The sequence below is a fragment of the Microtus pennsylvanicus genome, chromosome 3 (assembly GCF_037038515.1).
Source record: "Microtus pennsylvanicus isolate mMicPen1 chromosome 3, mMicPen1.hap1, whole genome shotgun sequence".
NCBI lineage: Eukaryota > Metazoa > Chordata > Mammalia > Rodentia > Cricetidae > Microtus > Microtus pennsylvanicus.
In genome coordinates this window covers 53,756,455-53,769,810 of record NC_134581.1, presented here as the reverse complement: position 1 = coordinate 53,769,810, position 13,356 = coordinate 53,756,455, and the positions used below count along the sequence as shown (strand labels likewise).

Genomic DNA, 13,356 nt, shown 5'->3' with positions numbered 1-13,356 from the left:
CAGTTAATACATTTCTTGCCTAACATGCACAAAGCCCTGGGGTTCATCCCCAGCACTGCTAATCCCAGTGCTTGGGAGATAAAAGAAGGAATTCAAGGTCCTCTTGGGTTGAATATCAAGTTTGAGGCTAGCCTGGACTACAGGAGACTGTCTCAAAAGATAGAAAGTAAACTGGGGACATAGTTCCGAGGTCAGATGAGTGTCTAGCATGTATAAGGTCCTGAGTTTAATTCTTACTACCAGGAAAAATAGAGAAAAATAATTGAAAATTTGGTGCTGGCAAGGTGGCTCCGTGGGGAAAGGCACTGGCAAACTGCTAGCCTGAGTTCAATTCTCAGGAAACACCTGGTGGAAGTAGAAAACTAATTTCTGCCAATTGTCTTCTGATAATCTTACTCAAACCTTGGCATTCACATACATGATCTCAGTCTCTCTAAATCTCAGCATGCATATACATGATCTCAGACTCTCTAAATCTCTCTCGCTCTCTCAGAGAAAAGGTGTGGAGGGAAATCCAGAACACGTGTTGTCCATGTTCCCTGAGGGTAAATAACCACCATGTCCTGCTTTTTCAGATGGCAGGGGACTGTGCCATCCTGTTATAGGCATCAGCCTTGCCTCCCGTGACTACATCCTCTCATCTCTGAGGCCAGGCCCCCACTCTATGTTTCTGCCCATAGTGACTGACAGTGAGAGCATCTGTTCCATTCAAGAACGCGTTCTCTGTGGATGTTATCTGGTCCCTCATTCCCTGGGTCCTGGTGAACAAGGACAATCCTCTAGTCCAGAGCTTCTGACCTTATGCATGACTGAGCTTTGTGGTGGGATATTTCTGTCATGGACTAGTCCTGTGCCTTGCAGGATATTTCCCAGCATGCCTGGCCTCTGTCCAGTAGATGCTGACGGCATGCCCCTACTTGTGGTCGCTAACAATGTCTCTACACATTGCCAAATGTTCCCCAAGGGGCAGATTGCTTCAGCTGCAAATCCCTAGGCTTAATCTCCAGTAACACAGCAGGTGAGGCAACAAGACCTGGGCCCAGCACGAAATAAGTTCATATTTAGAAAAGCAGGGTTCTGTGCAAGGGCACATATCCAGCCGTCCCGCTGCTTCATTCAGTAGAATGCTGGGGGCTCAGCTCCACTCTGCAGCCGCTGCTGCACATGGCCTGGGAACCTGGGTAGCTACTGACCCTTGTGTTGCTAAGAGGCCTCTCCCCCTCCCCCTTTCCTTCCTCTCCCCTTCTCCTGGGCAGGGGATTGGACCCAAGGCCTTGTGTATGCTAGGCAAGCACTCTAAATGAGCTTCAGCCGACCAAGAGAAGGGTTTCTCTCTCTCTCTCTCTCTCTCTCTCTCTCTCTCTCTCTCTCTCTCTCTCTCTCTCTCTCTCTGTTGTGGTATATGTGCACTCAGAGGTCAACATTGGGTGTTTTCCTCTATAACTTTCTACCTTTTTTTTTTTTTTGAGAAAGCCTCTTACTGAATCTGGAGCTCACAGATTTGCTAGACCGGCTGGCCAAGGAGTTCCAGGGAGCTTGCCTGTCTGTTCCACCTTGGCGCTGGGCTATGACTATGCATCCCTGAGCCTGACATTTACATTGGCCTTAGGGATCTGAACTCAGGTCCTCATGCTTGCGTGACAAACACCAAGTTCTTTACTGACTGAGCATCTCCCTAGCCCAGACGAGTTTTCAAAACGCTGCCTTCCACAATGCCAGGAAGGCTGCCCTAGGATGTGAACAACCCCCAATCCCACCCCATGCCAGTTTGTCAGCTTCTTCATTTTTCATATCCAGCTCCACTTCAGAGGGAGTTTTTGGATCCTTGCTTGTCCACTGGTTCATTTATCCCCCTCCCCCCCGTTGTTACCCATTTGCTCTGTGGGCTGATCATTTGGTGGTATATAGGTGGGATCAGGGCCACAGACTTACCCAAAGTGGATTGATGGTTAAGGGGAAGCAGGCATTGGAAACAGATATTGCAGCAAGAAACTAAAGGTACTTGCCACCAAGCCTGACAACCTAAGTTTGATCCCTGAGAATCATATGACCTAAGAAGGGAATAGATCATCCCAGAGGCATGTCTAACAAGAAAAGCCAAGGAAAAAGTCATCAAACAGTTCACATTGAGAGACAGGCAGCCTTGGGCTAGAGAGATGGCTGGGCTATGAAAGGCGAGGTGCACAGCCACAACATCACAGAGATTCAGAAGAGCGAGAGATTTAAGGTGACAGTGTAGACAAAGCCATGTCCTGGAAACAGTAACGAGAAGTTTGAGAGACAGCTGGGGCTGCGGGGCTGCTTGGAACAATGCACGTCTGTAATCTCAGCACTTGAGCGGCAGAGGCCGGAGGATGAGGAATTCAAAGCCAGGCTGGGCCACACAGTAAGATCACCTCTTATAACATGAAAAGGGAAGGAAAAGAAAAAGGAGGGAGGGAAAAGAAAAGTGGCACAGGCAAGACAGAGCACAGCAGGGGTGAAGTCTGCTGTAGAGAAAAAGAGGGCAGAAGAATGAGCATTTGGATCCAGTGCTCTGTGGACATGGACTTGAGAAGAGTGAGCAGCCAAGGTCTGAATTGGAGGGGAAGATGCAGAAGTGAGCAGGCAGGCAGCTCTTGTAAGATATTCGGAACAGAGAGAAGCCAGACCAGGAAGGGGGTGGTTCTTACCCAGTGGACAGACACAAAAGATCCACAGCTGGTCACCAGTCCAGAGTGACATTCAGTTTAGACATCCCACTTTTCCTTGACCCCCTGTGCAAATGCCAGTCAAGTCCTGGCCCCATCCCCCAGCCTCTCCTGTGTAAGAGATGAGCCCTGAGAAGGTGGATGTGAAGGAGTGAGGGACAGCAGTGTGCCTGACGGCAGGTGAGCCGCTGCACCGCTGCAGAGAAGCACCTGACAGACAGCAGCTGCACCCTTGCAGAGAAGCACCTGACAGCAGGTGAGCAGCTGCACCACTGCAGGGAAGCACCTGACAGACAGCAGGCGAGCAGCTGCACCCCTGCAGAGAAGCACCTGACAGCAGGTGAGCAGCTGCACCACTGCAGGGAAGCACCTGACAGACAGCAGGCGAGCAGCTGCACCCCTGCAGAGAAGCACCTGACAGCAGGTGAGCAGCTGCACCACTGCAGGGAAGCACCTGACAGACAGCAGGTGAGCAGCTGCACCACCACAGAGAAGCACCTGACAGCAGGCGAGCAGCTGCACCACTGCAGGGAAGCACCTGACAGCAGGCGAGCAGCTGCACCACTGCAGGGAAGCACCTGACAGCAGGTGAGCAGCTGCACCACTGCAGAGAAGCACCTGACAGCAGGTGAGCAGCTGCACCACTGCAGAGAAGCACCTGACAGCAGGCGAGCAGCTGCACCACTGCAGGGAAGCACCTGACAGACAGCAGGCGAGCAGCTGCACCACTGCAGAGAAGCACCTGACAGCAGGTGAGCAGCTGCACCACCACAGAGAAGCACCTGACAGCAGGCGAGCAGCTGCACCACTGCAGCTAAGCACCTGACAGCAGGCAAGCAGCTGCACCACTGCAGGGAATCACCTGACAGCAGGCGAGCAGCTGCACCACCACAGAGAAGCACCTGACAGCAGGCGAGCAGCTATACTGCTACAGGGAAGCACCTGACAGCAGGTGAGCAGCTGCACCCCTGCAGAGAAGCACCTGACAGCAGGTGAGCAGCTGCACCCCTGCAGAGAAGCACCTGACAGCAGGCGAGCAGCTATACTGCTACAGGGAAGAACCTGACAGCAGGTGAGCAGCTGCACCCCTGCAGAGAAGCACCTGACAGCAGGTGAGCAGCTGCACCACCACAGAGAAGCACCTGACAGCAGGTGAGCAGCTGCACCACTGCAGAGAAGCACCTGACAGCAGGCGAGCAGCTATACTGCTACAGGGAAGAACCTGACAGCAGGTGAGCAGCTGCACCACCACAGAGAAGCACCTGACAGCAGGTGAGCAGCTGCACCACCGCAGAGAAGCACCTGACAGCAGGTGAGCAGCTGCACCACCACAGAGAAGCACCTGACAGCAGGTGAGCAGCTGCACCACTGCAGGGAAGCACCTGACAGACAGCAGGTGAGCAGCTGCACCACCACAGAGAAGCACCTGACAGCAGGCGAGCAGCTGCACCACCACAGAGAAGCACCTGACAGCAGGTGAGCAGCTGCACCGCGGCGGAGAAACACCTGTGACATTTGCAAATCTGTCTGCCAGGGAAGCTGCTTGCCAGGGAGGCCGTCCCTACCCACAGTGTTTACTCTCCCACGGTGTCCTTTCTGTGCCAGGAGCATTGTTATATCCGCTTGTACCTCCTGATATTTAAAGTCTTCTCTTTCTACCCAGGAGCGTGTTATGAATTACAGCCTTCTTGACCCCCAGCCTTTTCCTACTTCTTCCCAGGTTCATTCATAGCTTGTTTGCTGAAACCTGAAAGGGAGAAACCAAGATCTTTTACAGCTGCCAACAACTGCTTTACAAGAAAGAGCAAAAGCAATTTAACTAGAATCAAATGCTTAAATTAGAATAAGATCAACCCTGTGAACGGATGAGAACTTGTAGTATATACGCAGAATGGCATAGCACTCAGCTGTGAAAAGGAATGGAGAGTGACTTCATGCTAGAAGGACAACCTTGAGAATGATGCTAAAGGAAAAAAGCCACTCTGAGATCACATACCATGTGACTGCATTTATAGAAAATAGAGCAGGCAACTCCATAGAGAAAGCGGATTAGTGGTTGACAGGGTCTGGAAGGAGGAGAATGGGTAGTAACCATTGACTGGTTTTGGGTGTCTTTTGGGGGTGATGAAAATATTCTAGAACTAAATAGAGTTGATAGTTTCCCACACACTGTATTTTATTCCTTGTCTATTATGTCACACGAAAGAAGGATAGTTACAAAATGGGACTGAGGGGGTGGTGAGATGGGTCAGCAGATAAAGGGGCTTGCCACCAAGGCTGACCGCCCAAGTTCAATTCCTGGGACTGGTGTGACGGTAGGCAAGAATCTGATTCTTGTGAGTTATATTCAGATCCCCCCACAAATAAGTACGTGCAATTTTTTTTGTTAAATCCTTCTCATTTTAATAGTTTGGATAGCAATGTGCTGTACGTTTTTCCCCACTCCCCTTCCACCTTTATAAATGTAAATTTTTAAAAAAGATTTATAAAGGGGACTAGGGTTGCAGATCAGACTGGTAGAGTGCTTGCCTAGCATGCATGAAGTGCTAGGTTTGGATCCAGCACCACATAAAAGTTAATGTGGTTGTACATGTCTATAATCCAGGACTCAGGAGGGAGAGGCAGGATCGCCAGATGTTCAAAGTTAAGGAATTCTATGATAGGACAGTAAGCACTATGGACTCTGAATCCAGAAGTACAAGGTCATTCTAAACTACATGAGAATTGAGGCTAGCCTGAGACATAGCCTTGGCTAAAAAATTTTCTTGGTTGTTGTTATAAAAAAAACTGTAACCCTGCCATGATGGGAGAGAAAAAACACAGCTGTGGCTCAAACCACACGGCCTTTGATCAAATGAGGGTCTCCACCAGCTCCTCTCAACTTTAGCTGAGCATCAGGCTCACTGAGGTAGCTCGAGACCAGTGAAGCAAAACCTCACAGCCAGGGCCAGGCAAGATTAGAAGCTCACAGAAATTCCTACGTGCGGCAAAGGTTGGTAAATGCTGCTTAGGCCAGTGGTTCAAAAATGTGGAGCCCAGCAACAGCAGGACTTCAGGGGGATGTATTAGACACGCAGAGTTTACAGCTCCAGCTCTAAACTATGGCATCAGAAACACGGAGTTTCAGAAAGCCTCAGTGGTCTGTGTTGTAACAAGTGTGGCAACCACTCTTCTGAGCCTGGACCCTGTGAAACAGAGGGCACATTCTTCAACCTCTGGGTGAAAGTCTGGGAGCCTCTGTTATGTGTTTGCCTTCATGATAGCTGTTGTGAAAATACAGAGGCCTACTCAAGCCCTCAGGCATCCTGTGGGTGAGGTTCTTGGAATAAGATGGGCCCTTTATGGCTGGGTTATAGTCCATTGGCTGTCTGTGCGCCGGTTTTGCTTAGTCACCCTTCTGTTGAGAGATATGGGCTATTTCCACTATTTGGCTTTATGAATAACGTTGCTGTCTAGCCAGGCCGGTGGCCACAGTCTGCTGTGGACTCAGCAGTTTCACACCTCGTGCAGCTCCCTCGTCCATGAGTCAAAGAAGACCAGCAAGAACGTCGTGCGTGCAGCTGGCACAGGCAGCTGCTCGGTTTCATTCTCAGGGTGGGCTAGTGCCACGTTAACACCTGCTGTGCCAGTTTGTCGTCTCTGTAGTTTTTTTTTTCATTCAAGAACTATTGGTTGCAAACTTCAGGATATCCAGGCTCTTTAGCAGGAATCACACACACACACGCACGCGCACACACACACACACACACACACACACACCAAGCTTCCACCTAACACACTGTGTCTTAGTCCTTGGCAGGCACACACACACACACACACACACACACACACACACACACACACACACACAAAGCACGCTTTCATCCAGCGCACTGTGTCTCAGTCCTTGGCAGGCACTGGGATCACTTGGAGAGGTGATCTTCAGTAACGTGCCCTGGGTCCACCCACATAATCTGGTTCAGTAGGTCTAGGAAGGGGCCTAAGAATCTTCATTGTTCTATTGCTTTTCTTGTTTCCTTGATTTTTAGCCAAAGGTGACCTTGAACTTCAGATCCTCTTGTCTCTGCCTCACGAGAGGTAGAATTTCCCATGTGCACCTCTACACTTCATTTGGTGCTGGGGATGGAATCGGGGGGCTTCTTTCATGCTAGGCCAGTGCTTTGTCTTTAAGATATATCCTCTAACCGAGCTACATTCCCAGCTAGAGTATATATCTTGAAGGAGCTCTAGGGAGATGGGGGTGATGCTGTTTCTCTGGGAGACTTTAAGTACCACTGGACCACTGGGGTAGAAAGACCAAGCCCTCTTTTGCTAAGTGTAATTGCTGCAGGGGTGAAGAGCACAAAGGCCCCCGCACAGCACAGAGCAGGGAAGTATTTTGATCTGCCTTAGAGTGCGAGAAGGCAGATATTCTGGGGAGTTGCCAAGAAGTTCAGCCCATCGGGATAAAAAGGCAAGGTGAGAGCAGCAGGCAGCAGTCCAGGGGGGAACTGTGGCTTCTCTGTGACAAGCAGAGAAGACAGCAGGTCCTGAGAGCCTGCCAAGAGGGTGGCTGAGATGGAGGAGCAAAAGCAAATAGATAATTTACCTTTGGCATCTTGGAAACCCCACCCTCCTCGCTATAAAAGGCTTTCTTCCAGAAAGGACCCGACAAAAACCTTGACGCCAGACTGTGAATAATTATGGAGCCCTTTTGTCCCTTATTCCAGCAATACTGGAGAAGACTGGAGAGGATTATAGGCAGGGTGGGGTGGGAGGGGTAGGAGGGTATGGAAGGGCAGGAGAAAGAGAAGGTTTGCATTGGCTAGCAGAGTTGATTGACTAACCCAGCCTCATCCTCCCTACCTGCACCATCGGTCCCTCCCACCACGGCAGATACAGAAATGGTGGCAGAGTGACCTGGGGTGGATTACAAGGCCTAAGCTGATTCTGTCTCTTAAATGAACTCAAATTAAAACAGATACAATAAAGATAAAATCTGGATACAAAGGATGACTTAGGCACCATTAGAGAACTCTGTCCACTTTGATTAGTCTGTAAGGTAAAACCCAGGGGACAGAGTGGCCTTTGGAGTGGCCCCTTCAAGTTTCCTAAGAGCTGCCATGGCCCTCTGGTCTTTTCCCTGTTCTAGCTGAAGCCTGATTCATCTATAACATGAACAAAGGGAAAGTTTCCATGCCGGTGTGATTCCTTGACCTCTATTAGTAAATAACACAACCAGGAGACCTCAGCCATCAATGATTAACCTGTGGTCCTGGCATCTTCCTTTCTTCTGGATGGTTCTTGCCTTTCTGCTGTGTCTGACTACTTAATAGACAGGGGCAGGCCAGGGGTAGGCCAAGTCCAGCCAAGTGTGCTTAGGTTCATTGTGAGAAACCATATATATTTCTTAAAAATAACTTCTTAGTGAACTGCAGGAATAAAGTGTACTTTAAATATATTTTTAAATGTAGCTCTATATTCAAAGAATATCCTAGAAATCCGTGGTTCTGAGTTGGTTTTAGAGAAAACAGACTGTTCTTCGCTCCTGAATGGGATTCTGGGGCTTAGCTGCATTTTCTGTGGTTCCAGCCACGGGATCAGGACTGATGGATGACCTCTCCAGAGAGAGGTAGTGACCAGCCCCCTGAGAGGAAGATCTCTTTAACACATAGAGGTTCATAAATGAGTAGGTGATGAATGATCCCTGCTTAGCCTCAATGCAGAGTAGTTTATTTCTTGGCAAGAAGCCCAATGGACCCCAGTTCTCTCTGAATGCATGCCTCCTGTGCACCTGACAGACCCCAGCTATGGGCTTTGGCATAGGCCCCCCAGGCTCTTTATCTGGAAGGCTGCTCCTCCAGCTTTGTTCGTGGGTCATTCCATCTCGTTCTTTAAGCTTTGAAATGGATGGCTCCTCCTCCGGAAAGTCTGCCTGCACCACTACCCAGCAGCGGTTTCCCCTTTCCTCCATCAGGGCCCTGGTTCGGTCCCTCCGAAGCACCAACTGCAGACGGTGTTATTTGGCTGGCGTTGGGGTTGTTTATTTGTGATGGTCTTGATCCGTGAAATGTAACTGTACAAGGACAGAAAGTAGATCTGCTTTGTCATCCGTCGTATTCAGTACTGGGTCTAATGCCTGGCACACTGAAGGCACCTTTTGAAGAAACGAATAACTTCAAAATTAAATAGCAGTCCAAGAAGGAAATTATTAGAGATTTTTTCCTTTATTCAATATATAGCTACTCAGGTGTGTGTGTGTGTGTGTGTGCACGTGCGCATGGGTGTGGAGGCCAGAGGTCAACCTTGGGTGCTGTTCCTTAGGAGTTGACCACTTTATTTTTGATGCATGATTTCTCAGTAGGACCCAGGGCTTCCCAGTTTTCAGCTAGGCTAGTTGGCCAGTGTGGCCCAGAGAGCCTCCCGTCAGCCTCTCCAGCTATGATTACAAGGGTGCTGAGGATCAAACTCATGCACTCATGCCTGCATGACAAAGTACTTTACCATATTGAAGGACCCTTAAAAGAAATCCCACACTAGCTCAGAATTGAGAATAATAGAGGGTTATTTATTTAGGGGTAGACTCACAAATCACAATCCTCTGCTGGAAGGGAGAATAGCAACTGAATCCCGCAGCCGGGAAAGAGAGCTGATGCGTGCTTTACATTGGCATAAATAGTATAAGAGGCCACACCCAAGTGGGCGGGTAACTTTAGGCTACTGGCAGTAGGAATTCCTACAGCACCCGTGTGAACTCTCACCCCAGCCCTTAAACACTGTTTTATTGTGACTGTATCCTATATAGTTAAGTGTGCATTCATGGGTGCTTTACAATTGCTGGTCATTTCCATGCGCACGTATGTGCTAGGAGTAGCCGTGCTTTTGCTTCCCCTAGACCCCTGAATACAACAAACTGGGAAGCCTTTGAGAGACTAACCAAAACCTACAAATGTTCACTGTATGGAAAATATCGCTGGTGGTTAGCAACAAGTCTCACCAATATCTAGAATGTCAACGTTGCATCATAGTCAAACAGTTCTGATGTGTTTTTGTAGCCAGTCCGAAGAGACAAGGCCTTAAGCATCCACACAGACACCCAAGGCACTGACCTCAGAGAGTGTGACCAAAAGTCAGGGCAGTCGGCAAGACTGAGCAACCAGTTTTTAGGAAAAAGCCCCAAAAGCCAAGCTCAAAATCAGAGACAAGACCATGAATATATCTTTACTTTTTATTATTGTTGTCAATCCAACTCCAAAAGATCCTGTCAAATCACAAATAAAATAATATATATTTTCTTTAAAACTGTGGGGCTGGAGAGATGGATCAGTGATTGAGAGCCCTTGTCAGAGACCTGAGTTTGATCCCAGCACCCATGACAACTAGCTCACAACTGCCTGGAGCTCCAGTTTCAGTGGATCTAGTTTCTTCCTCTGGCTTCCATGGGCACTGCGCTCAGATGCACCCACCAGCACCCACACGTATACACACATAATTAAAAGTAGCATAAAATCATTATTAATCTTGAGCACACAGGGTTGTCAGGGAGACATTGTAAACAAGCCTTAAGGGTAACTATGTGCGTCATGCTTTTACTATTATGTTAAGTGCTATAATGTGGATGTATCAGGATCATAAACCTAAGAAATTACTTGACCCATATATTTTTTTTTACCCAGACACCATGTCTGCAAACAGGCTATAAAATTATCCTTCAATAACTTGCATAAATTCTTTGCCCAGAGCAGTAATGCATCTCATGCTGTGTGTGCAGATATCTTCTGAGCACCGGGGCTACAAACTCTTAAGATCGCGTTATGAGGTCATCGGGGAAATTTGAGAAGTCACTGGATAGTTAATGCTAGTAATGAATTATAAACAGGTGTTACAGATGAAATGAGCATATGGTTTAAAGAACCCTCATCTTTAGTGATACATAAATATCAGCATGTCTTGGTCAAAGTTTCTATTGCTCTGATAAATACCATGACCAAAAAGCACTTGGGGAGGAAAGGGTTATTCTCAGCTTACAAGTCTCAGATCACACTCCATCACTGAGGGAAGTCAGAGCCAGAATTTAAGACAGAAACCTAAAGGCAGGAACTGAAGATGCCATGAAAAGTCACTTAGTGGCTTGCTTCCCAGGTCTGACTCTGCCTGCTTTTTTATACAAATTAGGAAGATCATGGGTGGCACTGCCCACAGTGAGCCAGGCCTTCCCACGTGTCAATCATTAATCAAAAAAAATGCCCTCCAGGCTTACCCATAGTCCAATCTGGTGGGGGCATTTCCTCTTGAAGTTCCCTCTTCCCAAATGACTGTAGCTTGTGTCAAGTTGCCAAAAAACTAGCCCGCACTGGCTTCCATAGTTGGGGGAGAAAATGAAGGAGCCCGGGGGTAGCTCAAACTACCGAGGTCGTGAAAAAACAGTACAAAGTGGTCTTCACGTCGCAGTCTTTCTCTATCTTTAGATAGACCCAGGCTGGCCTTGAACTCCAGGTTTTTCACCTCCTGGAGTGCTGAGATAACAGACACGCGATCATTCCTGGAGCTCTGCAGTGCTGAGGATTGAGGCAAACCATCTCCTGTCCTGCTTCAGCTCCATACGATGTGTCTTACTTTTGTTAATGCTTAGAAATTGCCTATAATCAAAATTCAAAATAAGATGCATAATGAGTTGAAAATGGTTGTGCATGCCTCTGATCCCAGCACTTGAGAGTCAGAGACTGGAGGCCTGCCCCAAGTTTAAGGCAAGCCTGGTATTTATATATTGAGTTTTAGGCCAGTCAAGGTTGCATGGTAAGACCCTGTCTCAAAAACAAAAAAACAAAACAAAACAAAAAACAAACAAACAAAAAAAACCCAAATGAAACTAAAGGACAAGAAAGCAAAGATACAGTGTATATTAAACACAAAAGAACCAGAGATGAGTACGGGGTTAGAAATCACGTCCTTGTTTTTAGGATGGCTGGCTTGCTCATGAGGCCAGCCATTCAGATGGCTGTCTTCCCAAAGCTGATCCTCCTCTTCAAGACGTCCATCATTTTTGCAGCCTGCAGACTCTCAGGAGCTCTGATTGGGGTTTTCATTGTCTGGGTGTCATTTTCAGACAGGCTGCTGTGTTCTGGTCTGCAGCATTCAGCAACCCCCCACCGAGTGCCTTCTTCAACCCAGGATGAATTCTGGTCTTCCAGGCTGAACCCTCTCCCGCTTCTGATGTCTGGCCAGGTCTGCTTTTCTAGTTTCTGAACATGCTGTGCCCACAGACTTCATAGATGTCCTATGCTGAAAATCTGTGCCTTTCCGAAGCTCATCTATTTCTCAAAGCCCAGTTCAAATCTTGCCAAAGCCAGTGTCTGCTTCATTATGGCTGAACTTCTCAGGCAGCTGGAGGTTCCTACAAGGGCGATGACTCAACTCTTTCTGCACCTGAGTTGCCTGAGGCTATCCCCAGACTCCTGCTCTTCCCAAAGACCTCTGCAGATCTCTGAAGGCCATTCCCTGTGAACATACACTGGCAGCTACAAACCATGGATAAAGATGGGCTCTTAAACTCATTTTAAAAATTCAGTCAAAAAGGGATAAGACTAGAACGGTGGTTACAAGAAGGTTTGTTCTGTTCTTCAGTGGGGAGGCCTGAATATACTTCCATGCAGATGGCGGAAGAGATCAGGGAAGGAAGGTTTGGTAGAGGAGAAAGAAAAGTGAGGTGCTGGACAAGCAGGGACAGTCTGGGCTATTTTAAAAATGTGGAAAATGGCTACTTTCTGCTTTGTCTTCCTGGGAGGGGGATGAGGAGAGAACGTTTGGCACGACCAGGCCACAGAAGCAAGGCTGCCTTTAGAGCACACTAGAGCAATCTGGTCACAGCAGGATAATGGGATTAATCTGACCAAAGCAAGAGAGGAAGCCTGGCAGTGCCACGGGGCAGGTAGAGGCCGGGCAGCCTGTGGAGGGCTCTCGCAGGCTGGCGTGGTGAGGGTCTAGCCTGAGATAGAGGAGGTGGTACCAGAAAGTTGTGACTCGACCAGCTGAGGGCAGAAAACCAGCAGGGTTTACCTGGCTGAGATTTTGAGTGTGGCAGGAATGGGGCCCAGGTGTTGTCTGATATGGCTCGGTACCATCAAACCGTGACCTGGGCCCAACGCGTTGACTGTTGCAACGTGTGGACCTCACTGAATGCTAAATTTTACAAACAAAACAAAACGAAAATGATTAACAACTTGTCAGCTGGTAGCTGTTCTCAAGAAGGCTGCACCATGGCTTGTATGCATACGTCTTTTCTCTACGTACCCTCTCCTGAGGTCCACACTTCGATCTCTCTTTAAACTGTTTCTCTGTCAGTTTGAACTTTGCTTCATACTGACTCAGACTGAAATTACTTTCATCTACACAGTCAGACATCGTAGTTTCACCTGAGCAAATGTCTTTGCAAGGGGTCAGGCTGTAGTATAAGGCTGTGTCTCTACGGCCACTGCCATCTTCCCTCGGGGCCCATCTGAGATGGGTTCCAAGCTGAGGCTTTCCTATGTCCTCCCCTTCAGGGAAGGCAAGTCTAGACCTTAGATGCTGGAGAGGCAGGATCTAGCAGCTCAATAGTGAGGAAGTTTCAAAAACTGAAATCTTAGGTCACCATCAACCTGTAAAATTGAGGGGTGAAAATCTCAAGAGGGGAAAATTGAGCCTGGAT

The 13,356-nt window shown here is 48.3% G+C and overlaps 1 protein-coding gene across 6 annotated transcripts in view; it reads left to right on the top strand.

The window, feature by feature from the left end:
• The window catches only part of Ca12 (carbonic anhydrase 12), a 57,541-nt gene that overhangs the window by 18,398 nt on the left and 25,787 nt on the right, over positions 1 to 13,356 (top strand). The window lies entirely within an intron of this gene.